The sequence below is a fragment of the Megascapheus bottae genome, chromosome 4 (assembly GCF_031878675.1).
Source record: "Megascapheus bottae isolate mThoBot1 chromosome 4, mThoBot2.hap1, whole genome shotgun sequence".
Lineage (NCBI taxonomy): Eukaryota > Metazoa > Chordata > Mammalia > Rodentia > Geomyidae > Megascapheus > Megascapheus bottae.
In genome coordinates, this window is record NC_143512.1 from 65,785,528 (window position 1) to 65,813,028 (window position 27,501).

A 27,501-nucleotide genomic window follows, 5' to 3' on the forward strand; every position below is an offset into this window, starting at 1 on the left:
TGTCCTTAATGTACTATGTTGTCTCTCATCTCCTTTGCTGTCCCTTGGGTATCTCATATTGTTACAGTTATCTGATATATTTGTTATCTGATATATTGGATTTATTTGTATTTGGTTATTTGAAATTGGATAGGGTGGGGTGGGGGGGAGGGTAGGGTACCAAGACATGTGAAAGGGTATCAATGTATGTGAATTAATGCCCCCTCTATCTGGAAAATATCATGTAACCCTTTTATTAATTACAATAAAAAAAGAAAGATTTGTCTTAAAATTATCAAATATCTTTTGTTCCTTATGATTTTTGCACATTGATTCAACTTCTGCCATCTGCATGTAGCTGGATTAATCCACTTTTTTCCCTCTATCAAAACTATTAAGGAAATTAAGGCTATTCTAAAGGTCACCACTCATTTTTGTAAATAAGCCTTTGTTGAAACATAGCCATGCCTATTTCTATACATGTTGTTTTTTTCCGTATATTTTATTGTAATTAATAGAAGAGTTACATTATATTTGCCAGATAGAAGGTACATTAATTCACATACGTTGATACCCTTTCTCATGTCTTGGTCCCCATTTCCCGCCCCCATCTTCACCCCTCATCTTGTTTTCCCCCTTCCCTATCCAATTTCAAATAACCAAATATGCATATATACAATATAATAGATAACAAGGTAAAATACTGTAACAATATGAGATAACCAAGGGACAGCAAAAGAGATGAGAGATATTATGGACTATATTAAGGACAACAATCACTCATTACATGGCTTTTGTTTCTATATCCTGGAGGTCCTTTCATTTAGCATCATACTATATGGCCTTATATATCTAGGATTTGTTCTATTGTAAATCTCTGCTAGGAGAGCCAAATGCTTTCCATACTGGTTGAACGAGTTTGTACTCCCACCAACAGTGTAGTAGTGATCCCTCCTGGCCACATCCCACCAGCATCTGTTGTTATTAGATTTCTTGATCATGGCCATTCTAACTGGAGTGAGTCTATACATGTTGTTTATGGCTGCTTTTGTACTTTTGTACTTCAATTACATAGTATCTATAACATAGACTCACAAAGCTGAAAATATTGACTCTTGGGCTCTTGAAAGAAATTCCTTAGACTTCTGCTTTATGGTACAGAACTTCAAGACAAGTAGCATGTCTTCTTAAAGTCAGAGACCAGGGACTCAGCACAAAACTCCAAGTAGGCACCAAGGGGAAACAAAGTCCAGTAGCCTTTCACCTCCCTGTGGCCAAATTGGCCTTTAACACCCAACACACTCTAATGTATAAAGGACTAGATCTCTGGGATCTTTTTGCCAGGAGCTATGTCTTCCCACTCTCTATTGGAAATAATCTACATTGTGTGAAAGTGTACACAAAACATTTTATCTTTCTAGCCTATCCAAAGCAATCAGAAGCAGTTCTATATTTATTTAAAGGCTAGCTCAGTAATTATCAGGTAGAAAAAGATTAGTATACTCAGCCAGGAGGGGTTGTCTTTTTGTTATTTTATTATCTTTAATTAGATATATAAGAGGATTTCATTTTTACATGCTCATGTATGTATACAATGCTCCAGAATCACTCCTCAATTCCTTTCCTATTCTTCCCTTTTCCCAGACCAGTCTCAGCAGTTTTTCTTTTTTTTTTGTTTTTACTATTTGCCTGGGGATAGGGTTGAGAGAATAAGCTGCTGGTAGAATTAAGCCACAAAGGAGTAAAAAGGGAGGAAAGAGATGTCCCAATATGCCTGTCTCCTATCCTCTGCTTGCTTTGAGTAGATCTCCATTTGAAGATACCAGTCAAATCTATAAAGCAAAGACAGATAAACAATAGGTATGACAAGACCAGGGCAGAAAATACCTGGGGCTGAGTGGTATGCTGGATATTGAATACATGTTGAAGAATAACTTCCTCCTCTGTGAACCCGAGGCTCTGTACTCACTAGGCATCTTCACTGAATGCAGAAAACTTGATTCCTTTCATGACTTCTGCAACAAAGCCCTCTCATTTCTGTCTAACGTTCCAGGAGCTCTGCCCCATGAAGCTCTTATCCTGAGCCTCTTCCTCCCTAGCCTCTGCTAAACCCTCTATGTCCTCACTATGAGTATAAAAAAAAAAGTCGCTGTCTTTGAGGGGAAACAGAGAGGAACAAACGAGAGCTAGAACGTTATTAAATAGAGAGCTGAACTAATTCCCAGAATCTGAAATGTAATCTAGACTATTTCGTATTTAAAATGAAAAATTTAATATTGCTACATCCAGTGGAGAAAAAAAAAATAATGGTAGCTTCTAGGAATTCTGCCCCAGGCGTCTGTCTGTTTCACAAGTTCTCACTTCACCAGACACCTCATTACCAAATGTCTTGTGGCTGGATGTCTTAAGTCCAAATGGCCCTTATCACATTATAGGGTTTGATTGCAAAGGCATCTGGGCTCCCAATTCATTATGCTAAAGCACCAACTTTGACAAATTGGTAAGTGAGGGTGAGACAATCTTGGTGTTAGGAAGCTCCAGTAGACATTACAACTTCCTGCCAGGCACCTCCTCCTCTGTCAGCTAAGTCACATGAAAATATTGAGCCCTGGCTTTCTCGAGAGATAATTCTCTGGATACTGCAGTTTGAAGACTTAAAAATGCCTTAAAAGCATTGTTTGAACAGCTTCTCCATGAAGATGATTAGGCACTAAACGTGAAATTGCTGTCCATGCATAAAAGCCTGCTTTGCATTCAAGTCATGAAATCCTAGGTTTGAATGCAGATACATACCTCCAACTGTTATGCCTCATTCCCCCATAAATCCAGGCTACTCAGGCTAGTGCTTTTGGCTTTGGTATTTCATCCTTACATGAAACCATGTGGGAGCTGTGCTTGCTTGGTTTGTGTCCCATGTGATGTGAGCCTATGTACCACTGTCCAGTGAACAACATTTTCTCAGGACAAGTCAGGCACATTTCAAAAGCACTCTCCTGCAAATGCATCCGTGAACCACTAAGAGAGAATCATACTTTGATCACTTTGCACAAAAGCAGCAAAAGTCCCAATTCATTTGGGCTGTGTCAAGATTTGTCAATAAATGTCATTCAAAATCTCCAGATCAAATTCTATACAATCTCAATCCCAAGACACAACTGTCAAAACTGGAGGAAATCTACAGATCCAGCAATACTGGGTCAATATTAACTGTCTGATTTTAGTTTCTCTGTGCTTATATAAGAGAATGTCTTGTTCTTAGGAAAATGCACAAATAATTAGGGATACAAGAGATGTCACAACTGTGACATATTCTCCAGTGATTTGGAGAGAATTAAAAATCTGTGCATAAATAAGAAAAAGAATGTTAAATCAAGTGTGGTAAAATAGCAACAATTAAGATATCTAGGTTTTGTGAGGATTTTTTTTTACTATTTTTACAAATTTTTATGACTGACACTACTTCACAATGAAATTTCCAAAAATGAATTCTAGAAAACATGTGCCATCCTATACCTTTCACTGATGTGACAGTGTTCAGCCCCTCTAAGTGATACACAGGGACCCAAACCAGCATCTCCCAATTTGATGTGTTTGAGCTAAAAGCAGTTCTTCTTTTTTCTTTCAGTCTAACTTCTTCTGTTGATGGAGCAAGCACTAAAGATGCTTTGTACGTGAACTCTGAAGGTAAGTAGAATGTGATCCCCTACTCTTCAGCCCCTATCTTCCTACTCTCCCTCTTATCCACACCAAGGCACAAACTCAACTTCCCAGGTCACAAAGAATCCCCTCTAAAACGTTTCATTGACCACCCAGGCATTCTGCCATCCTCAGGTCCTTAATCAACAAATCCTCCCCCCACATTCCTGCCAGCCTGGCTCAGGAGCCCTGCTGTTCAGTGGTTTCTCTCAAAGCAAAACCCAAAGCCATTACTAGTGTATCTCTCCTTGTAGTATAACCAGGAGATTTTTATTTTATGCTTATGGTTCCTGAACTTGAGAGATTTCTGCCAGTGATTGTATTCCTTTTATAATCAGAAACAGAACAATTGTGTTTGCTTGTTATTTTCCTAAACACAGATTCTGTCACAGTTAAAACTATCGCCACCACATCCCTATACTGAGGATTCATACATTACAGGCTTTGAATCTTCCCTGTGTTCCAACAACAACAAAACCCTAAAGAGCCAGGACTGACTGGAAAAAAGAGATCATATAGTATTGTGGCTCCATTTTGCAGATAGTAAAACCAAGTGCCATGGTCTGCCTTTGTGGATGTGAGATATTAAGATGTATTTAAGAGCACTTGAATTGAATATGGTATGTAGCCCCAAGCGTGCACTTTCTTTCAGAGAACTACAAAGATAGGAAACGGATTAGGTTATTGGTTGAAGAGAATTCTAGGTAAATTGATCCAGAGATTTATTTGGGCCATTTCACAACATTTCCTAGTCTAATGATGAAAAGGTGCTAGGCTTTGGAGAGCCATCTGCCATTAAGATGTCAAGTCTGACCTTTCCCTCTGACCCAGGTTTTGAAGTACTGCTGAGTTATCCTTGATCAAATCATTCTCAGTTGCGGGAAGTGTTCTGTGTGTTGTCTGATCCTTGCAAAATCTCCATTTCCCTCCTCCTCCCCCACTAAATACCCATAGGACACCACCTCAATTCCAGCTTTAACAACCAACAATATCCAGCCACTGCCTAAAGTTCTGTAAGGGCCTCAAATCCTCTACCCTCAATAATGTGAACAGTGTCTCCAGATACTGTTAATGCCCCTTAGGTGGGGATAAAACACCCCAACCAAAGAATCACTTCTCTAAATGAATTGAGTCCCAGTAGGATTGGGCGGTGGGGGTGGGGGGCAAGGTTGTCATAGAAGTAGCCTAAAATTAGCAGTATTTACAGTGATTATCAGCAAATATCTATTGAAAGGGTGTCATAAATTGTCCATATGCTGTGAGTACAATAGGACCTGATGGCAGAAAAATCCTGCCCTGGAGAATCAGGGAACATCAGAACTAGGGGATCAATCTTAGCAGATTTCTATGAGTTTTGTCTCCTTTCTAAGCTTCTGTACATTGGTGCCAAATGCTTTTGTGCTGTTTACTTGAGGGAGAGACACATAAGCACAAAAAGGGCTATGCTAAAACTTGTGACAGTCCTTCCTTGAGGAAGCTGAAGAATTCCAGAAAGTACTGTATAGTCTGAATTACATTGCAGTGTGTTAAGGATATATATTTGCCTTCTCTCCTTTTTACTTTTGTACTTATGCCCTGGCCATGTGCTTGTTCCAACAATCTCCAATCTTCTGATAAACTGTTTCACTTTAAAACACAAAGACACGCATTCTCAGCAGTACCTTAATGAGGAAGTTTTTGTTCCACTTCCCAAGTGGTCATTTTTCACTACCCAACAGGTAGGTATTGATAGGAAGTTTCCCTTTGGTAGTAATTGAGGAACCAAGGCCCCAGGAGTAAATATCGAAGCATGAGATTGTTCTGTTCTAGTCTTGCCCATTCCCTAGTATTTCTCCATGGCAGCCACCCATTATCCTCCACCCCTTAGCCATTCAGTTTGCTAAGATATTTCTGATGCCAATGGGTATCTATAAAGAAAAAAAAACACAGGCAGGAACTTGGAAACTGTTATAAGACCAGCCATAAACACAGAATCACAACCCCGTTTCAGAATAAAAAGAACATCCGAAACCATTAAAATGAGGCTTAGCATTAATAGTAGAATTGCAATTCCTATCCAAGACTGTCTATCAGGTGGCCTATACACTGGCCTGTGGCCTATGACTTAAATGCTAACTTTCCAGTCTTGTGCTGGTGGCAAAGATCACTTTCCAACCATCTCTCCCTAGCATTTCTTCTGCAGATCAAAACACCATACCTGGCACCTCTGATTCTTTTGCAAGAGTTCTGGCATTTACCTCTGGTTCTTTCCCAGACTTCCATCCACAAATTTCTAACCTTACTTCTGAGAATGCTAGAGATGGAAGGAATTTAGAAACAACCCAGAGTACTGGGGAGGATATGCCACTCATTGGCTGTGCTTTGATGTAATTTTAAAGCTTTTTGTCCATAATCTTTTCACCCACAGCAATTATCTTCCAGAGTCCCACAGTGCTTATAATCTGAGCCTCTGCTTTGACATAGTACAGTATTTGTCAAGATTTGCATGCTGGGCTGAGGATATAGCTGATTGGTAGAGAATTTACAGAGCATGTACAAAGCCATAGGTTTTGCCCACCTACCCATCCCAAGTACCACAGCAAGAGAAAGAGAGAGAGAGACAGACAGACAGAGACAGATAGAAACAGAGACAGAGAGACAAAGAGACAGAGACAGAGAGACATAGAAAGACAGGGAGACAAAGGGAGACAGAGAAACAAAGAGAGAGACAAAGAGATACAGAGATGGAGAGACCAGGAGGAGAGAAAGAAAGAGAGACAGAGAGAAATTCACTTCCTCCACCACCTAAGGTAAATTTCTAATGTAACAATAGCTACATTAAGTGCATTTCAAATTCTCAATGCTCCATTGGTTATTGACCAACTTATTAGATATGGCCAATCTAGAATAACTCCATCATCGTGGTAAGTTCTATTGGAATGAGCTGGTCCTGACAATGGGAAATTCTGGCAAACAAGAGGCAAGCCAACATGATAGGCTCTGCGGAGAGCAATAAAGAAGAGTAGAGGAAGAAGCAGAAAGGAAAGGAAAAAGGGGAACAGAGACAAATTGCCATGCTCTATGAGGTGCCTACTCTTCCTACTACATATTTCCTGAAGTTACAGGGCTAATGCAGGGACCCATTTTCTTCATTGTCTAGCCTCTGGCTTTGGGTGCTCATGATAAAGCAAGAGACAAACTCCTCAACATTGACACAAAAAAGGACTCAGAGCATCATTCACACACAGAAGCCAGTGGGCTTCCAGAAATGGGAAATAGACACTATGATGGTACCAAGCAGTAAGACCAATCCAAGAGTCTACTTACAGGGCTTCACACCTGTAATCACAGCTGCTGAGAAGGAGCTCCAGTCCAAGGACAAACAGAGGGGGAGGAAAATCACACAACCTCACCTGAAATAAAAGAAGAAACTGAACAACTAAAAAGATACAAGAACTGGAAATGATTAGGACATGGTTCAAATGGCAGAGCACTTTCTTAACAAGTGTAAGGTCCTGAGTCCATCAGAGTATTTTTTCTAATCAGAAACACTAAGTGCAAAAAAAACCCCAAAACATCTTCTCCAGCAAGAATTAGACCTCCATGAGGACAGTTTGGGTTTCTAAGGCAATTAGAGTTCCTTATGGACAATAATGTCACCATTTACTGATGACAGTGGTGTGTGCTTATGGAACACTTCACATCCAAAGGGGCACTTCTATAATTATCATTCTCATCCTCACAATAGGTGGCTGAGGGGAATGGGGCAAATAAGACCTTCTTTGCTTTATGTAAGAAAAATATCCATGCTCAGAAAAGGAAGAGTCATTCCAAAGTCAACATGGCTGTTAAGAGCAGAAAAAGTGATAGAAGCAACCTATCTGTTCTGTCTATATATCACCCCTATATATAACACCCTGCAAACCATGCTATAGACTCAACTCATGTCCAGCCCCAAGCCAACAATAGAGCCACAATGCCCTCAGGAACTCTAACTTACTGAATATGTTTTCCTGTACAAAAGCAGAGAGAGATGTGAATGTCTACCTCCCAGAACAAACTTCAGAGGGAGACACTTGAACATGACAGTGAATTTTTGTTTCAGAAAAGTCAGCCAGGGTCGGGAGTATAGCCTACTGAAAGAGCACTCACCTAACATGCATGAATCCCTGGGTTCAATTCCTCAGTACCCCATTCACAGAAAAAGCCAGAAATGGCACTATGGCCCAAGTGGCAGAGCACTAGCCTTGAGCAAATGTGTCCAAGGACAGTGCCCAGGACCTGAATTCAAACCCCAGGACTGGCCAAAGAAACAAACCAAGAATGCTTATTTTGGAAATGGCACTGTGGCTCAAGGGGTAGAGTGCTAGCCTTGAGCTAAAGAGCTCAGGGACAGACACAGCATTGTCCACTTACAACTTTCAATCATGTATGGCCAGATCTTCATGACTTCATCTCAAATTTGAAAGAATTTCTCACAATATATTGAAGTCATTTACATACCTCACTACATAGAAAAATCAGGTCCTATATTTTTCTTTGACATAGCATGCACATAAATATATGTGCACAAATATACTCTGCACAAATATATGCAAAGTAACCATCAGGTTTTACTTCTCATGAATTCTAGCAGCAAATCAGCCACTGCCTAGAAAACCGAAAAGAAAAAATTATCAAAAAGAATACTCAAATAAACAATATTGAAATGATTGATCACCTTGAATCCTATGAAGCAATAATCCTGGCAATACTTTTTTCTTCCCTTTGCAGCAACATTCTATTGCTTCTCACATTTCCCTGCATTCAAGCCACTAGATTTGAACATTAGACCACTGAGCTATCTTATGCCAAGCGCTGATGTAATTCTTTCAAAACAAATGGACTATGCTGGGTTGCTTTGCTCTGAGAGCTCTACTTCTTTTCAGGGCAGAAAAAAACAGAGCCCCATGACTTGTAGTCCCGTGACTCAAATAGGATGTTTTGAGTTACAAGCCATAGCATGTCTGAATAAAAGTAGATAAAGCACTGGGCATATGACATTCACTTAAGAAGCCTTAAGAAAATCATTTCCAGGTTTGATTTAACAGTTCATGGTTCTATAAGAAGCTACACTCTTTCCCAGCAGTCCCAGAAAAGAAAAATTCATGTCAATGGAAATGAATATCTTAATTTAGTGCTTCCTTATCCTCTGGAGCTTGACAAAACCTATCCAGAAACAAAGGAAAAAGTAATGCTTGGAGAAGCAGCTAGGATATCTGTCTGACTCTGTGATGAGTGACAGGACTATGTCAGAGTGGGACAAAGGCTATTTCTTGTCTCCAAGGTGGAGTCTCCAGGATGGGACTAAGTCAAATCCTCCTGCTATTTACTGCCATAGCACCTACAGGACTAGTTCTTTCTTTATGTGTTCTTTGTGTTTAGCATTTTACCATAGTGTCTTTTCATCATGCTGTAAGTTCTGGGAGGATTATGTCAGGCAACATTGCAATTTTAGGGCCTGCTCATACACTGCATCAACAGAAGGATGGGTGGATGGATGGATGGATGGATGGATGGTAGGATGGATGGGTGATGGATGAATATTCCAGCTACTATAGAAGTTGTCCTTGCTATTGGGTGAACATGTACTAAAATGGCTAAATCTTTCATCCCTCCTCTACATCTTTCCATTAGCCCTCGCTGCACCTGCTCTGAAAAGGTTTATTGCTCTTCTGCTAGACCCAGTGTTGCTAGAGATTTTGCCATTGCCTCTCTAATTGGACTGTAGTTTCTCTGCTAATAGAAAGTGTCTTAAAAAACTGAGCAAAATGGATAAAGGAGGGAAAGTGAATATATGCCAGTGAGAGAGACATACAATTATCTTTGATATCCAGATGTTTTGAACATTTTATACATGTGTGATAAAGGATGAGTCAATCCCTTAGAGACACGATGTGCTTGTACAAGATGCAGAAAAGGGAGAGGAAAGAGTGACTTGGCATTTAGGAGGTTGATGCTCTGACTTTCTGAAAGCTTAGTTTTTTGGTCCTATGCTCTTCTCTTTATTGTCCTCTGAACCTCCAGTTCCCAGTTCCTCTTGCTTTGTGTAATAAGGATTTACAGAACCTGAGTCAACAGAAACCACAAGTATCCAGCTCTTCAGAGAGAACCCTACTAAACTTATTAAACTCTTTAAAAGGTGACCCAATCCTTCACTGAGGTCCTAAAAGTGGAGCATTTTTCATTGTCTGTCACTTGTCAGTCACTGAATATGAGTAATGATTGTACACCCCTGGGTTATTGCAACTTAAACAGAAACAGTAAGAAATTCAATCAAGTCATAAAATAAAACAGAAAAAACAAGACCCATGGGATACAAGCTGCTGAAAGCATTCACTTTAGCCCAAGACTGGGGAACAGGCTCACCTCTACACAAGGATAATACATGGAAGTTGCCTACAGTCCATCACTGACTATATTGTCACAAACTTACGACTAATTTCTGTCCACTAAATGCCAGGTTTTGATTAAGATTTTTTGTGCTATTGGCATTTTTACTGGGACCTTTTTCTTCTCCATTACAAAAGTAATAACTTTGTTTTAGTTATGTATGTTGGTAATGGTTTATTTTATTTTGATATAAAAGTAATCACTTATTTTAGGATTATCCTTCCATGTACAACCACTATTACGATGGTATATATGTGTATGTACTGTCTCTTCAATATGCAGATGCAGATGTTAGAATTAGGAAAGAACAAAGTATCCAATACCAGCCTGCAGTTCTTTTTATTTTTTTCTCCTATTACTATATAATCAAAAAATTATCACATCATTTTCAGGACTAAATAACAATGTGTTGTATGCCCATGTTGTGATCTAATTACATAATCCTTTAAGATCTGATTTCTACCGTTCTTTTTTTCTATATATTTTTATTGTAATTAATAGAAGGGTTACATCATATTCATCAGATACAAGGTGCATTACTTCACAAACATTGATATCCTTTCTCATGTCTTGGTCCCCATTTCCCTTCCCCCACCCCCACCCCTCATCTTGTTTTCCCCCTTCCCTATCTTATTTCAAAGAACCAAATAAGCATATATCCAATATATCAGATAACAAGGTGAAATATTATAACAATATGAGATAACCAAGGGATAACAAAAGAGATGGGAGATAACATAGTATATTAAGGACAACAATCACTCATTATATGGCTTTTCTTTCTATATCCTGGAGGTCCTTTCATTTAGCATCATTCTATATGGCCTTATGTATCTAGGTTTTGTTCTATTGTAAATCTCTGCTAGGACAGCCCAAGTTTTCTACTGATTTTTACCACTGTTTTTTATAGTAGTACTTGAGAAATTTCTTCATTCAGAACTGTTTCTATACACCTCTGCTTATTTGGGGAAATTTTATGGAAATGTACATTCTGATTCAAATAATCTAACACTGTCAGAAGATAAGGTGTTGGTTTTACCCAAACTCTACCAGTCAAAAGCATTCACACACAATGGTACCATCTTAAAATCTCCCAGGGTCAAGAAAATGAAAAGTAAAAGAAAAGAAAAGCAATAATTTGTGTGACAATACTATGAAAACTAAAAAGTTTTATTAAGACACACACTGCCACTTTTAAAACACCTAAGATAAAGATAGCAATAATACCTCAACTAGATAGTCCAATGATTAACAGCCTTTTAAAATCCCAAAATCCGTACCAGCTTCCCACTATATGTAGCTGACACTTCATTACACTCAGAACCTTTTATTTTTTTCTATTTTTTTTGCTTTTTTTATTGTAATTAGTAAAAGGGTTACATGATATTTGCCAGATAGAAGGTGCATTAATTCACATACATTGATACCCTTTCACATGTCTTGGTACCCCTTTCCCTCCCCCCCAGACCCCCCACCCATCTTAGTTTTCCCCCCTTCCCTATCAAATTTCAAATATCCAAATACAAATAAATTCAATATATCAGATAACAAAGTAAGATACTATACCAATATGAGATAACCAAGGGACAGCAAAGGAGATGAGAAACAACATAGTACATTAAGGACAACAATCATTCATTATATGGCTTTTGTTTCAATATCCTGGAGGTCCTTTCAATTAGCTTCACATTATATGTCCTTATGTATCAAGATTTTGCTCTATTGCAGATCTCTGCTAGGAGAGCCCAAGGTTTCTACTGATTATGACAAATGAGGGAAACCATTGAGCCTAAGTTCCTTTGAGTCTGGCTTACTTCACTTAATATGATTTTTTCTAAGTCTTTCCATTTCCTAACAAATGGGGCGATGTCATTCTTTCTGACAGCAGCATAGAATTCCATTGTGTATAAATACCACAACTTGTTGATCCACTCATCAACTGAGGGGCATCTAGGTTGGTTCCATATCTTTGCTATGGTGAATAGTGCTGCAATGAACATTGTTGTGCTAGTGGATTTAGTATGTCCTTGTTTCTGGATGGTTGGGTAAATGCCAAGTAGTGGAATTGCTGGGTCATAGGGGAGTTCTATGTTTAGCCTTTTGAGGCACTGCCACACTGCTTTCCACAGTTGTTGAATGAGTTTGCACTCCCACCAACAGTGTAGTAGTGATCCCTCCTGGCCACATCCCCTCCAGCATCTGTTGTTATTCGTTTTCCTGATCCTGGCCATTCTAACTGGAGTGAGGTGGAATCTTAGAGTTGTTTTCATTTGCATTTCTTTTATGACCAGAGATGTGGAGCATTTCTTCATGTGTCTATAGGCCATTTTTGTTTCTTCTTCAGAGAAGTCTCACTTTAAGTCTTTGGCCCATTTTTTAATGGGATGGTTGTTACTTTGGAGGTTAGTTTTGGAGTGATTCAATTTTTTGAGCTGTTGATATATTTTAGATATGAGGCCTTTGTCCGTTGTTTGGTTGGTGAAGATCTTCTCCCACTCTGTAGGCTTCCTGATTAGTTTACTAGCTATGTCCTTTGCCATACAAAAGCTCTGCAGTTTAATGCAGTCCCACTTATCCAGCCTTTCTCTGATTTGTTGTGATTCTTGGTCCTTATTAAGAAAGTTTCGACCTGTGCCAAGGAGACCTAGTGTATCTCCTATTCCTTCCTGTAAAGTTTTCAGTGTGTCAGCTTTTACCTCCAGGTCTTTGATCCATTTGGAGTTAATTCTAGTGCAAGGTGACAAAGAAGGATCCAACTTTAGTTTTCTGCAGGTGCTTAACCAGTTCTGCCAGCACAATTTGTTGAAGAGGCTGTCTTTCTTCCATTCTATTTTTTTGGCTCCCTTGTCAAAGATTAGGTGGCCATAGGTCTGTGGTTTAATATCTGGGTCCTCAGTTCTATTCCATTGGTCTTCAGGCCTGTTCTTGTGCCTGTACCAAGCTGTTTTGATAATTATAGCTCTGTAATAGAGTCTAAAGTTTGGAATTGAAATTCCTCCAGTGCTGTTCTTTCTGCTAAGAAGTGTTTTTGCTATATGGGGTCTTTTATTATTCCATATGAAATTTTGGATTGCCTCTTCTATTTCTTTAAAGAATGATATTGGGATATTGATGGGTATTGCATTGAATTTGTAGATAGCTCTTGGCAAGATTATCATTTTCACAATGTTGATTCTTCCAATCCAGGAGCATGGGAGGTTTTTCCATTTCCTTAGTTCTGCTTTAATTTCCTTTTTTAGGGTTTTAAAGTTTTCGTCAAAAAGGTCCTTTACATTCTTAGTTAAGCTAATTCCTAGGTACTTTATTTTCTTTGAGGCTATTGCGAAAGGAGTTTCTTTCCTGATTATTGCCTCGTTCCTCTCACTGTTGGCGTAAAGGAAGGCAGTTGATTTTTGAGGGTTGATTTTATAGCCTGCTATTCTTCCAAAGCTTTGAATCAGCTCAAGGAGCTTGGGAGTAGAGTCTATAGGATTCTTTAAATACAGAATCATGTCATCTGCAAAGAGGGATAGTTTTATTTCCTCTTTCCCTACTTGGATCCCCTTTATGCTTCCTTCTTGCCTTATTGCACTGGCTAGGAATTCTAGTACTATGTTAAAGAGGAGTGGAGAGAGTGGGCATCCTTGTCTCATTCCTGATTTTAGAGGGAATGGCTTTAGATTTTCATCATTAAGTGTAATACTAGCAGTAGGTTTCTCATACACAGCCTTTATTACATTGAGAAATGTTCCATGGATTCCTAGTTTCTCCAGAGCTTTTAACATAAAGGGGTGTTGGATCTTGTCAAATGCCTTTTCCACGTCTATTGAGACAATCATGTGATTTTTGTCCTTGCTCCTGTTGATGTGTTGAATTATATTAATTGATTTGCGTATGTTGAACCAGCTTTGCCTCCCCGTGATGAATCCAGTTTGATCATAGTGTATAATTTTTTTGATGAGTTGTTGTAGACGGTTGGCCAGTATTTTGTTGAGAAGTTTTGCATCGATGTTCATCAAAGATATAGGTCTATAGTTCTCTTTCTTTGATGAGTCTCTGTCTGGTTTGGGGATGAGGGTTATACTGGCTTCATAGAATGAGTTTGGTAAGGAACCTTCATTTTCAATTTCATTGCAGAGCTTGAGGAGTATTGGTGTGAGCTCTGCTTTGAAGACCTTATAGAATTCAGCTGTGAATCCATCTGGCCCTGGGCTTTTCTTAGGTGGAAGTTCTCTAATTGCTATTTCTATTTCAGAGCTTGAAATAGGCCTGTTGAGTTCGCTTAGTTCTTCTTGGTTCAGTGTGGGTATGTTAATATTGGCTAGGAATTCATCCATTTCATCTAGATTCTCAAATTTGTTGGCATAAAGGTTTGAGAAGTATTCCCTCATGATATTCTGGAGCTTGGTAATTTCTGTTGTGATATTACCATTTTCATCTGCGATTTTGTTTATTTCGATATGCTCTCTTCTTTTTTTGGTAAGATTTGGTAAGGGCTCGTCAATTTTGTTAATTCTTTCAAAGAACCAACTCCTTGTTTTGTTGATTCTTTCTATAGTTTTTTTGGATTCCAAATCATTTAATTCTGCTTTGATTTTAATAATTTGCTTTCTTCTACTGGGATTAGGGTTGGTTTGTTGCTCTTTTCCAGGATCTTAAGGTGAGACATTAACTTGTTGGTTTGCAATTTTTTTCAACTTGTTGTTGTAGGCACTCAGCGCTATAAATTTTCCTCTGAGTACTGCCTTTGCTGTGTCCCAAAGGAGTTGGTATTTTGTGTGCTCCTTACTGTTAAATTTCATAAACTGTTGGATTTCTGTTCTGATCTCTTCGATGACCCATTGGTGTTTCAACAATGTGTTGTTCAGTCTCCAGGAGTTACAGGGTTTTCGTTGGTGGAGATGTGTGTTCAGTTCCAGTTTGATGCCTTTGTGGTCTGAGAATGTGCATGGAATAATTTCAGTGTTTCTGAATCTGTCCAGGTTTGTTTTATGGCCTAAGATGTGATCTATTTTGGAAAATGTTCCATGTGCTGCTGAGAAAAACGTATATGTGTTGTTGCTAGGTGGAATAATCTGCAGATGTCTGTTAGATCTAGTTGGTCTATATAGTTGTTCAGTACTAAGGTTTCTCTGTTGAGTTTTTGCCTTGTTGATCTGTCCATAGGTGAGAGTGGTGTGTTAAAGTCACCAACAATCACTGTATTTCGATCTATGTATGGTTTCAGTGTAAGTAAAGTTTGCTTGATGAAGTTTGGAGCTCCGGGATTAGGTGTGTAAATATTTAGGATCGTTATGTCTTCCTGGAGGAAAGAGCCCTTTAGTAGTATGTAGTAACCTTATTTGTCTTTTCTTACTAATTTTAGTTTGAAGTCTATTTTATCTGATATGAGGATGGCAACTCCATCCTGTTTATGGGGGCCATTAGCTTGATAGAGTTTATTCCAACCTCTCACTTTCAAAAGATGATTGTTTTTTGGGGTAAGATGTGTCTCTTGAAGACAGCAGAACGATGGCTCTTGCTTTTTGATCCAACTAGACAGCCTATGCCGTTTAATTGGAGAGTTAAGTCCATTGATATTGAGAGTTAGGATTGAGAGATATTTATTAGGTCCTACCATTTTTAAAAGCTTTTATTTGGGCCTGTGTCTTGACAGTTCTTGTGGTCCTTAGATGGTATGCTGTTTAGGTGCCATTTCTTTCCCTATATTGCATTTATTTTGGTTTTCTATGTATAGAACATCTTTGAGAATTCTCTGTAGTGTTGGTTTTGTTGCGACATATTGTTGCAGCTTTTCCTTGGAATGGAATGTTTTTATTGTTCCCTCAGTTATGAATGAGAGCTTAGCTGGGTACAGGATTCTTGGTTGGTAGTTATTTGACTTAAGGGCATGACATATATGCTTCCAGTCACTTCTTGCTTGCATGGTCTCTGCTGAGTAATCTGGGGTGATTCTGATTGGTTTTCCTTTATAGGTTACTGAACCCTTTTCCCTGGCTGCCTTTAGGATCCTTTCTTTGGTTTCTATTGATCCAGTTCGGATTACGATGTGGCGGTGAGATGTTCTTTTCTGGTCAGGTCTGTTTGGGGTTCTAAAAGCTTCTTGTATCTGGATGGGCCTGCCCTTCTGGATATTTGGGAAATTCTCTGAGATGATTCCCTGAAGTATATTTCCAATACCATTGACCTCTTTCTCCAGGCCCTCCTCAATACCAATTAGCCTTAAATTAGGCTTCCTAATTGTATCTTGGACCTCCTGAAGCGCTCTCTCATTTTTCCTAGATTTGGATTGACTCATTTTCTGTTCTTTCTCTATAATAACTAAATTATCTTCAACCCCGGAAATTCTCTCCCCTGCATTGTCTAACCTGCTATCAAAGCTATCTACTTTATTTTTCATCTCCCTTGCTTCTAATTGCTCATTTTTGATGCCTTGCATTTCTTCTTTTAGATCATGTATGGATTTCTTTAGCTCCTTGATTTCCATTTGAGTGGTTAGCTCAGTAGCTTTATTTTCTTTGAACATTTGCTGGAGTTCGGTCACCTTTTTATTTGTGGATTCTATGAATTCATCCATCTTTCTTTGAAAAACCTTTATTATGGGCTCCTTTATGGCTTCTTCTTTTTCACTTATCACCTTGTTTATGGTTTCCTCTTGTTCAGCTATGGCTTCCTCCCTTATCTCTTTCTTTATATTTTCACATTTTTCATTAATGATGTTTATCAATTGCATTTGTACAGCACTTGGAAGACTCTCCTCTAGGTTTGCCAGTGACTGTTCCATTGGCTGTTTACATTGGGTGAGGGGGGTGGGGGATGTTGTTTCCTGATTTGACATTTTTCTTGTGTTTCTTGTTCTGCCCATTTGAAAATGGGAGCAAGATTAATACTAAACACGATTATAGTTTTTCAGATATAACCAACCTAGACCTCTGTAGCTGGCAGACTCTAGATGTTCACAAGTTTTGATTGGTGTTATCACTCTTTCTTTTTGTGCAGTTACCGACCAGTCTAATAATCCACTGATAAGCGATTTATACCCAAAACAATAAGCCTCTCAATCCAATCTCTATTGTCTTTAAGTCCCTCTGAGCCTAGAGAATAATTAAACACCTAGATATACAGTGTTGCTCAACAGCCATCAAGTGTAGATCCATGCAGTATAAGGGTTGAAAGATGAGCAGAGGTCCAGAGATAGAAAAATAGAATGAGAGAGGTCAGGGGGTAAGTAGGTAGCGTATTTGAATACAAAGTTTGGAAAGTATTAGAATAAAACTTATGTGTTGCTGCACGACTAGCTCTTAGCCCAACCAGTGGCCTCACTGTGGACCATGGGATGGCTCTGCAAGCTTCCGTCTGAGCACGGTTGGCGGACGTTTTCCTGTGCTGCTTCCAGGGGCGGCCCCAAGCCAAGGGTCTGGGGATTGAGAGTTTCAGGGGCTCTCAGCAGGAGCAGCAGGAGACCCCTCTGTTCCCAGGGGCGGGGCCCAGCTGGGGACGTGGGCTCCAAGGGCGGAGCCGCGCCTTTTTGGTTCTCAGAAGGGGAGCTTGGCTGCTGGTAGGCCCTTCAGATCCCTGCTGTGTTTCCACTGCTTTGTCAGAGTCTGTGACTGTGGGGTGCCCCTTGGTGATGTCTTGTTCAGGATTCCCAGCTGGAGGATGCCCCGCTCAGGAATTGAGGGGGGGCAGATGCTGGCTCCTATTTTCCCACACCCCCTACCCGCTGTTGTAAGGCAGGGTCCCAATGCCCTCCACTCTCCAGATCCAGTGGCCTGGGAGAGGAGCCTGGTGGGCGGGTGGGAGCTGGGACAGCTCTGCCTCCCCTGGTGGGGTGCTGAGTTTTAGGGTCCACCTGCTTGTCAGTCTCCAGTCAGAGGGCTGGGGGTTGAGCCCGTTGGGCGGGTGAGAGTTGGGACAGCCCCGCCTCCCTTGATGGGGTGCTGGGTCTTATGGGTAGCCCGCCTGTCAATCTCCAGTCAATGGCCTGAGGGAGGGGGCTGTTGAGGGGAGGGACAGGATTCTAAATTCCTTGCCCCCCTGCTCCCGCCAGTCTTTCTCGGGCGGGGTGTTGGGGTCTGAGTTAAGTTCTATTGCTTGGCACCCGCTCTGCTTTCCCGATGTGTTTGGGGATGCGCTGTATTACTCACGCCTCTGCGTCCATCTGTGGGTGCTCCACGGTGGTGGGGAGTCTTTCACTCCCCTCGGGTCTCCGCCGCCTGTGTTCTGCGTCTGGGTTCCGCTGCTTGCTGTTCTGGTTCCGTGTCTGGGTTCCGCTGCTCCCACCGTTCGCTGGCCCGGTTCTGTGCTGGTTTCTGCAGCCGTTGGGCTCCCAGCCTGGCGCCCTCCACTGCCGCCACTTTTCATGGATTAGATCCGGCGTCCGCCGCCGCTTTCCCAGCGTGAAGCCGGCACCCGCTCAAGCCGCTTTTCGCGGCTTGGAGCCGGCACCAGCTGCTGCTTTCCGCGGCTTTTCGCGGATTTCGCGGCTTGGATCCGGCGGCGAGAGGTGGGGGAGGGGTCTTTGCGTTCAAATTCCTTGAGAAAGTTGGATGTGAGCTTTATATGGATTTCTTTTCCGGTTTGAATCCTTCTCCATTGCTTTTTGAGTTTGTTGCTGTGGATTTCTTTAGGTAGTTGGCTCGTGGGACTCCCTGGTTCTCTCTTTTTGTCAGAGAGAGCTAGGCTGCGTCCCTATTGTCTCCGCGCCATCTTCCTTCCTCCACTCAGAACCTTTTATTGGACACCATTATTCCGAACCTTATTGAACATGTATTAAGTTTGAAAACTGTGAAACACATTCACACACACACATAGAAAGTTATCAATGAACTTACTAGTTGGATAGGTATGAGATCAGGGGTGTGCAGAAAGATAGATAAGCAGATCCATTGTCAGTGCTACTACAGTAAGGTCGAGGTATATAGGCAAGATATCATCCAGCTTTGGAAGACCCAGTCTTCCCAGAAGCAGCAAAGCTGAGAGTTGTGGATGAATAGGAATCTGAGCTTCTCCTGGGGTCACCACAGGCCATTCTCTATTGCTTCTGAAATCATACCAACATTTCACTTTTCCTAACAGCTGTATTCCTATAGGAATAGAGAACTATCTTTGTGGGGTAAAGGCTTTAACAAGTCATATGATTTTAAAAAACACTAAGTAAAGACAGTACTCCACATTACCATCTTTCTAGAAATCACTCTCTCATATTGATGTGTGAGATATTGGAGCTAGGGGCTACAACAGAATTCCTCAGGACCAAAGAGCTGAGAGAGGAGATAAAGGGGCAAGATGCATCAACTCTAACAGTAGGAGCCCTAGAAGGGAATACAGGTGTCTAATGAAAAATTTTGCAAAGTATCTGATGAGCAATCAGTTCTGGATACCTGCCTAACGTCCTTGTTGTTGTAAATATATGATGTGACATATGGCTACACAGCCATATTGATGAAGGGTAAACGTGAAATTGTCTATTGGAGATAGTCAACCCTGGTTCCTCATCCTTCATTGTGCAAGCACTTAAGTACAGCAGTGTGATGAGAACATTTGCACAAAGATGGAACATGAAAGTGAGCATGACCCGCTGTTCTGGGCATATCTATCCCCTGAGGGCCTTTGGGCCCCAGGCACCTGACACATACACCAAGACTCTTAAAATAAATGCTGGGATTATAATAATATCATCCAGGTGATTCAAATGTGCATTCAAAAGAACATAACAGAAACACAGGTGAGTCCTGATCCCTTGTTTGAGACACACCTATGTAAAACATCCAAAGACATCTTTTGACTTGCAAATAAATTGGCTCTTGATAGAACTAAGAGTAATCATCAAAACAGTGATATTCTTTTCCAAATTATATAGGTTCTATAACATTAGGATTAATTTATTTCTCAAAGTTCAGTTTAAAAGCATGTGAATGCAACAACAAGATGTTTGCCAGGCCACAAAAGAAAAATCATTATGGATACACTACCAAGAAGAGCATTTATAGAGATAAGGAAAATTTAACTAAACCTTTCAAGTATTGACTTCTCGATGTATTTTTTTCCTCTTTTGTAATTTCAAAGAGGGTGTCTAGAAGACACAGCATTTATTTTTTTTATTGTAATTAGTAAAAGGGTTACATGATATTTGCCAGATAGAAGGTGCATTGATTCACATACATTGATACCCTTTCACATGTCTTGGTACCCTTTCCCTCCCCCCCCCACACCCCCCACCCGTCTTGGTTTTCCCCCCTTCCCTATCAAATTTCAAATATCCAAATACAAATAAATTCAATATATCAGATAACAAAGTGAGATACTATAACAATATGAGATAACCAAGGGACAGCAAAGGAGATGAAAGACAACATAGTACATTAAGGACAACAATCATTCATTATATGGCTTTTGTTTCACTATCCTGGAGGTCCTTTCAATTAGCTTCACATTGTATGGCCTTATGTATCAAGATTTTGCTCTATTGCAGATCTCTGCTAGTAGAACCCAAGGTTTCTACTGATTATGACGAATAAGGGAAACCATTGAGCCTAAGTCCCCTTGAGTCTGGCTTACTTCACTTAATATGATTTTTTCTAAGTCTTTCCATTTCCTAACAAATGGGGCGATGTCATTCTTTCTGACAGCAGCATAGAATTCCATTGGACACACCATTTATTATGTGGCATCCAAACAAGAAGTGATGCTATTATTCTAAAGTAGAAAATAAAATATTAATAGGATCTGACAAGCCATTGTCATGATTGACAATTGTGTAAATGTTTGCACAAATCCCCTCTACTTCCATTGGCTGAGGAAGCCCCGTAGATAGTTGAGAGCTAAGCCCTCTGCTTGTTGATAATGCATGAGAATCAGGCCAGATTTATTCAGAAAGACAGAGAGGAATCTTTTTTTTTTTTTTGCCAGTCCTGGGCTTGAGCTCCGGGCCTGAGCACTGTCCTTGGACTTTCTAAAGGCTAGAGCTCTACCAGTTGAGCCTCAGCACCACTTCTGGCTTTTTTCTATGTATGTGGTACCGAGGAATCGAACCCGGGTCTTCATGCATGCTAGGCAAGCACTTTAACCACTAGGCCAAACTCCCGGCCCAGAGAGGAATCTTTTTATGATATGTAATACCCCTTCCCTTTTAAGATGTTTGGCATAGTATGTTTTCAAATCCTACTGTCTTGCTTTTAAATTGCACCTCTCTTTGAAGTTCACATATCAGCAACCTTAAATGTCTAGAACATGGGTAAGATCCAGGACACAAGTCAAGTAGAGTTGGAAAAAATAGATACAGCAGAACCCACTTACTACAGGATAGAATGAAATTCTCCCAGACCTGACTTAGAACATCATAATTTTATTTGCAGCTGCTTTTATTTTTCTAAAATTTAATATCAGTTTTCTGAATTAATAACCTGAAGCAACAGTAAAATGGAAAAAAAAAGGCTATTGAACCTGGTAGAAAAGAATAGGAAAAGAGTATTCGCTATCTTATTGAATGTCAGGAAAAAAGTGAGAACGGGAAAAGGTAAAAATGGAGAGAAGCAGGAAGGACGATTTAAAGGTTTAGAAGCTGAAGAAAGTCCTATTTGATCTGGGCAACGAACCTTTAGTCTGTAGAAGCTTGATCTGTATATATTCTCCCATCAGCCACTGCCCCAGGCACATGCCAGTCATTGCTTGATTAACTGACTTACTTCAAAACAATCGTAAGATAAAAGTGTTATCATTTCCTTCTTACAGTTGAGGACCTAGATATTCAAAGGTCACAGTTACCAAATCATGTATGGAATGAAAGAAGTGTGGTCTCGGCTTTCCCATGAGTAAACACGAGAGGTTGGATTAGAATATTAAAATATGTGATCGCTCAAGTCCCTTGTATAAAATAGCATGATATTTATATATAATCTAACCATAGAATACCTTTCAAGTCTTTTAGTCCTTTCAGATCCCAAATGCAAGAATTCAAGTTCATAGATCAATAAACAAGCAGCCAAAAAGTGGGAGTAAACCAGTCATTCATTTTCATATTTTATTTTAAATTCTCTCCTCACCTTCCAAGCTTGTTTCTAGAAATTAAAATGTGAACATAGAGGGGCTGTTCCTAACACAATAGTAATTTTTTGTATGGAAAACTAAGGTGGTTCGGGGTTTATTTGAGCAGGATATTCACACACACAGTGATCTATCCGAGGGACAATCTTGTTTAAACAGTCTGGCAAAGCATATGTCCCCCTCCTACTGCTGTTGCCCTGCATTAGCCAGCTTTGCCATAGAAACAAACAATAAGAACTCAGTAGCTTACAACAGCACTCGCTGTTTACTCACTTTATGTAAGATCTTCAAGCAGCTACAAGTTGACTATGGTGCCTTCAGAAATGGCTGTGCTCTGCTAGGCTTACCTAGGCTCCGTTTTTCTTCTTAATTATGAATATAAACAGAGCATTGAGTCACTATCTGTGACATTTTGTGAAGGTTAAAAGCAAAGTGGAAGCCAAATCATATCTCTCTGCATAAGGCTTCTGATTGGTGGACATAGCAGTTGCATTACAACCATTCACACTCCACTGGCTAAAGCTTTTACACGGCCAAGGCCAATCACTGGGATGTGTTTGTTCTCTTCCAGCAGGGTACATGAGTAAATCCTTTGATGATAAATGACATGTAATCCTTTGTCAGGGAAGGAGAAAATACCTGAGGACAATAATTCATTTAGCCTACATCCAACTGCCTCCGTTGAAGCTCTAAATATAGCATTTCGCATGGAGTAACAACCATCCATGACATCTTCCTTCCCTTTTTTCAGCTGGAGCTGGAGCCTTTGAGTTCAGCTTGAAAAAAGTCCAGTAAAAATCCCTCTTTCTAGGCCCCACCTCTATAGATTTTGACCTCCTAAATCTGAGGTGACTGTGGTATACAGAACCAGGCTGAGGAATAGCCACCTGGGTTGAGAAGCCAGCCTTGTAATCTCCAACAGGAGAGATGCTTTGGGGCAGTGGGGCTGCTGACAGAGACCCTTATCAGGGAGAAGGTACCTTAGAGGATTCAGAGCCTGAGACCCTAAAGTCTTCTCAACTGCTTCACTCACCATGGCCAGGTGAAACTTCGTACTCCCAGAAATAAGCGCAGTTGCTCTTGTGTAACCACCTGAAGTGGACAGTGTGGGGTTAGCAACACAGACCCAGAACTCAACCCACTTTTCCTTTCCATCCATGTCTCACTCGCTAGCTGTGTAACCTTGGACAATCCACAGAGTCTCTCAGCTGTAGCATGACAAAAAATAATATACTTATACTTTGGGATTGCTGTAAGGGTTTAAGCCACTTAACAGCACAGCATTTGGAAAGTAGTGTGCTGATTTTTATCCACCACAATTCTGAGCACAGTGGAGGCTTTTGAGAGGATAGGGCTGTTGGTATACACTCTTTACTCCTAGTAGCCTCAGTTGTCTCATCTTTGAAATGGGAGAAGTAACATGTTAACAATAGCGACAAGAACAGTAATATCTATCCCTCCCTCAGCCCAGAATGATTGGAAGAAAAAAATTATAGTAAGTGAAAATTGTAACAAGAAAATCTTTATAAAGTGTACATTGCATTTAAATGAAAGTTTTGTTGGGCCGGGAATTTGGCCTAGTGGTAGAGTGCTTGCCTAGCATGCACGAAAAATGGGGTTTGATTCCACAGTATTACATACAGAGAAAAAGCCAGAAGTGGTGCTGTGGCTCAAGTGGTAGAGCTCTAAGCCTTGAGAAAGCCCAAGGACAGTGCTCAGGCCCTGAGTTCAAGGCCCAGGACTGGCACAAAAAAAAAGCTTTCTTGTTTTTACATTAGATGTTTCCTATGTCATGCAGGACTTAAACCCAAAGTCTGGTTTCACATTTCTGTTACACTGCCTGCTCTGCCCAGCATGATCAGAGCTGATGACTTCTCTGAACCTCAGTTTCCTCATCTGCCAATGGGCAGAGGGACCGTCCAGGGGAGACATTATACGTATTAGATAGCAATATGTTCATCAATGCCTCTCAGCCCTGACCACCCACAAATTCCCAGGTTCCAGTTCTAAACTATCATGCCCATCTATCTGTATCCACGGGGGACTGAGTTCAGAAACCCCTTTAGATACCAAAATCTGTGGCTGCTCAAGTCAAAAATGGCATAGTATTTATGTGTAACCAAATCATACAATTTAGGTCATCTTAGATTACTAATAATATTACATTGCTGATATAATGTAAGTGCCAAATAGAAGTCACTATACCAATTGTTTAGGGAATAATGACCAAAAGTCCATACTGATGCGAGTGCTTTACTAAGTATTTTCAATCTAGGTTGGTGAATCTACAGAAAAGAGATCTGTGGGGATCATGAACTAAACATCATCAAAAGCTCTAGGGTCAAGGCATAGAAATGGGTATGTTAGAGAGGTTCCCTTGGTAGTTACAGGAAAGCTAGATGGAAAACCACTGACACCAGCTTCGTAAACTACAAAACATCACATATAATCAAGGGTGCTTTTTAATCATTGACCAAGGATCTCAGGGGTGACTGCTTCCTCTAGAAATCAGACCAACATAGATTTTCCACCATCTGTCCAGAGTGAGCACTGGCCAGGGAGAATTGAAACTCACTCAGTCCTTAGCCTTGCCTTTAAGCCAAGAAAAAAAAACTGAACAAAAATGAACTCCCCCAGATAAAAGATGTTGCCAGGATACTGTGGTGAGTGAGCAGAATTGGTGTAAATGGATTTGGAACCAGTTTTATTAAACTGACTCCAATATAAAGGCATATATTTCACACTGTAGTAATGTACCCCCAAACAGGTAAGAAGATAGATATTTCTGTGGAAGTCTCGCTTGTAGTATCAACCTAAGTTATTTCCTGTCTAGGCAATGCCCTCTCTGCTCTTCAACCACATCTTATAACATCTTGCAGCCATCGCAGCACATGGCCTCTTCTTCCGTGAATCTTCTCAGAGTACAGATTTCCCTTTGAGAAACCTCTTGGGTTAATGGAATAGGACAAAGGGATGCTTAGAATCTGAAGAAGGCATTCTAAAGCAGTATCCATACTATTTCTACCAGCTGTCACATAGCTATGATGCTCTGACTAAACTATCACAGCACTTTTCCAACAGAGAGCTAAGTCAAGTTAATTCTGGATAAAGAAAGTAAATTGCTGCATGCCAGGCATGGTGTCTCATGCTTGTAATCCTAGCTACTCAGGATGCTGAGATCTGAGGATCAAGGTTCAAAGCCAGCCCGGGCACAAAAAAGACCTGAGATTCTTATTTCCAATTAACCATTGGAAAATGAAAAGTGGGGCTTGGCTCAAGGGTAGACTGGTAGCCTTGAGCTGAAAAACTCAGGAACTGGAGATAGGGCAGTAGTGTTGAGCTCAGGGATAACACACAGGCAGAGTTCAAGTTCCATGACCTACAAAAAAAGAAAAAAGAAAGCAAATTACTGCAGCAATGTATCCATCATTAACCCCTCCATGAATAACACAGATGCTGAATGCTTACTCACAGCTGGCAACATCGATTCCAAGTCCAGTGTAGAACAGTCTTAATCTTTCACCTGTTGTGAAACAGCCAATCTCTCCTGTTCCTCTCTCTGCTTAGAACAGATTATGTCCTTTGTTTTCCACATTAAATGTTGGCATTGCACACTGGAAAGAATATTCAGAATCCTATAATTCCCAGGGTATATGTAGTATTCCTACCCAGCTATTTTAGCCTCAGGCCATACCCAGGTGTAGCAGGGCAGGTAAGGAGATTACATAGCAGGGGACTCCAGAGCACCGTGCCTGACACTGCACATGCTGGATGGAATGAAAGAAGACATACACACCCACATTCCTAAAACACATGTTGTATAATTCTATCTATACAAAGTTCCAAAGTTGATCAAAGTCACCTGAATTGTTAGAGAGAAAGAAGGAGACTTTGGGAGGGCTGGAGTGGGTAGAGATTAAGAGGGAGTGCAGTCAGACGTGTGAGGTACTGTTTATGTTGTTTCCTAGCCTGTGCGGACAATGGATATCCACTTCACAACTCCTTGCAGAACAAGAGAGAAAGGAGGGGGTGAAGCAGGGGAAATGTTTGAAGACTTACATTTAGTCCTGCTTGTCCATCAACTAGGGAATTAGATTAGGATTACAAAATCTGAGTTCCTCAAAATCCCTGCCTAGAATGCCAGATTTATTTCTAGGGTCAAGGAGACTGAGTCAAGTAATGGGAACAGAGAAGCAGGAAGCACAGGGTAGATAGAACCTGCACTCCACACAGATTTGCTTAGTACTAGAACTTCAGAGAGGATTTACACACCCAAAGGAAAAGCTGGATTCACTGATTATATCCAGGGTGTTAACTAGGCCCCAACCTGTATATGGAATCTAACCAGAAAGAAAGAGGAGTTGAAGGTAGGGAGTTGTGTGTTGGGGATCAGATCATTCATTTTTAACTCTAAAGGGACCCCACTGCCTCTTCTCTGTGTAGGTAGTGAAATCAGTACCACGTGAGCCTGACTCTGGTTTTGCATCTTGAGAGGGCAGGTATAGTTCCTCAAAAGGGAAACCTGGCAAGCTGTAAATTACTGGATCTCTTTCTCCATGATCAGAGTTAAAGCAGAGAAGCCCAAGGGAGAAAGGAACCCCTGGAGCTCACACCAGAACAGCAAAAAGCAGGGTAGGAATTTGAATGCAATGGGAAGAAGCATGAAAATGGAAAATTATTTGGAGATTCAGAAATGAGAAAGCTACATCAGGTAATCGCAGGCAAGGCCGGTGAAAGAGCTGTGAGCTCCTCAGATCCAAGCTTTGCATGTTTTTTTTCTTTTTGAAAACTACCTTTAAGTAATTATGCAAAAGAGTTCCCATTTAACAAAGCAGTTTATGAGTACAACACATCTGGATCAATGTCGCTTCTCTCAACATTCTCACCCATCCCCCACCCACATCTTCACTCGCTTTTCTTGATTTTATAGGATCTACATTGGATGATTGCCTGTATTTTCCCCTCTTCTCTTTATTCACCATCCCTTTTCCCTTGATCCCATCCCATTCCTTCCCAGAACCTGTGCCCCAGTGTTTCAATTTGCGGACTTTTCATTTTGGCTTTCTGACGATTGACAGTATTTGAGATCTCCCTTGAATCTGCTGCGCTTTCTGCACCCAGGAAGCTGGTGTGAAGTGTCAGATAGTCAGCAGTGGACTGGGGAGGAAAGCGTGGCTTTTGCATAGCTGAATCCAAGTATTTGGAGGCAGTTGCTACATGAGTCTTCATTGGGATTTCAAGTCCTTAGATGAGGTGATGAATAAGGACAGCATGCCTGTCCTTTGGCAAGATTCTCTTTGCAACGGAGAATGGCTTCAGAGAAACAAAACCTAAAGCAAAGCCAAATGTCTGCCAAAGGGCCAGCAGAAGGGATTCCTCCGCTGTGTTAGC

At 40.6% G+C, this 27,501-nt stretch overlaps 1 protein-coding gene across 1 annotated transcript in view; it reads left to right on the forward strand.

The window, feature by feature from the left end:
* The first annotated feature begins 3,612 nt into the window (after window positions 1–3,612).
* Prlr (prolactin receptor) overlaps window positions 3,613–27,501 on the forward strand; it is a 46,895-nt gene continuing 23,006 nt past the window's right edge. The window contains exon 1 of the mRNA XM_090332053.1: window positions 3,613–3,663. The gene's annotated coding sequence lies outside the window, so the exon portion shown is untranslated. The remainder of the gene's footprint in view (window positions 3,664–27,501) is intronic.